Genomic DNA, 1,449 nt, shown 5'->3' with positions numbered 1-1,449 from the left:
ATGTACAGAGTGTAGAGTTCAGGAGTGAGATATGTCAGAGTGTAGAGTTCAGGAGTGAGATATGTACAGAGTGTAAAGTTCAGGAGTGAGATATGTACAGAGTGTAGAGTTCAGGAGTGTGATATGCACAGAGTGTAGAGTTCAGGAGTGAGATATGTACAGAGTGTAGAGTTCAGGAGTGTGATATGTACAGAGTGTAGAGTTCAGGAGTGAGATATGCACAGAGTGTAGAGTTCAGGAGTGAGATATGTACAGAGTGTAGAGTTCAGGAGTGAGATATGTACAGAGTGTAGAGTTCAGGAGTAAGATATGTACAGAGTGTAGAGTTCAGGAGTGAGATATTCACAGAGGGTAGAGTTCAGGAGTGAGATATGTACAGAGTGTAGAGTTCAGGAGTGAGATATTCACAGAGGGTAGAGTTCAGGAGTGAGATATGTACAGAGTGTAGAGTTCAGGAGTGAGATATGTACAGAGTGTAGAGTTCAGGAGTGAGATATTCACAGAGTGTAGAGTTCAGGAGTGAGATATTCACAGAGTGTAGAGTTCAGGAGTGTAATATGTACAGAGTGTAGAGCTCAGAAGTGAGATATGTACAGAGTGTAGAGTTCAGGAGTATGTTACGAACACAATGCAGAGTTTGGGGTGCAACCCCAACCCCACTCAAAGCTTCCTCATATCTCTCTCTCCTACCTATCCCAGCTCTAGTACCTCCTTGTAGAAGAGTCTCTGCTTCACCTTGCATAGAAATTGTCCTCTTTCTCTTTCTGGAGTACTTTCCTTGCCATGACCCACAGTTAGTGTGTGCAGGGACATGTTAGTTCTGGAAGCCACCAAGAGCAAAGCTGTCTCTTTTAAACATAGAATACCTCTGTGTTTACTAGTGAAAGTGGGGAGCTGGAGCAGAGGGTGAGAGTCAGAGGTGGTAGAATGGAGTCTCGCCACGTTTCGGCTGTAAAACTGGTTGTGAGGGCCACATGACAGGGGTGGTGGGCTGGTTTAGGCCCACAGGCCTTGTGTTTGATATGTGTACTGTAGAGGAATGAATGACAATACAATGATGCATGAAGCTGTTTGTGGTACTGCTGGTATTGGTACTGGATTGTACTTGTACTGACTGGTGATTTTGAAGCTTTCCTTCCTATCACACTCCAATCAGTGTGTGAGAGCAAAGTGGGAGCAAGCCGCTAACAGCAGGTGTTGGTTACATTGTCTGATTTTGTTGATTGGTCACAGCATTTTTTGTGATCTGTTTTGTTCAATGGACAGCACAGTCACCATACTTTCGCTTGTGCATGCTAGGGGCATGTAAGAGGAAGAGAAAAAATGAAGTTCTAAAAGAGCCTCCCGCCGTGTAACATCCACCTTCCATCCATTTACGTACAATACACAGACAGGAGGCAGTTAATACCAAAAATCATGATGATGATGACAATGATGATTGCAGCAATA

This window comes from Staurois parvus, unplaced genomic scaffold (genome assembly GCF_062004578.1).
Source record: "Staurois parvus isolate SC_StPar_1 unplaced genomic scaffold, SC_StPar_1.0 ptg000747l, whole genome shotgun sequence".
Classification (NCBI taxonomy): domain Eukaryota; kingdom Metazoa; phylum Chordata; class Amphibia; order Anura; family Ranidae; genus Staurois; species Staurois parvus.
Note: the sequence above shows the minus strand (reverse complement) of the source record.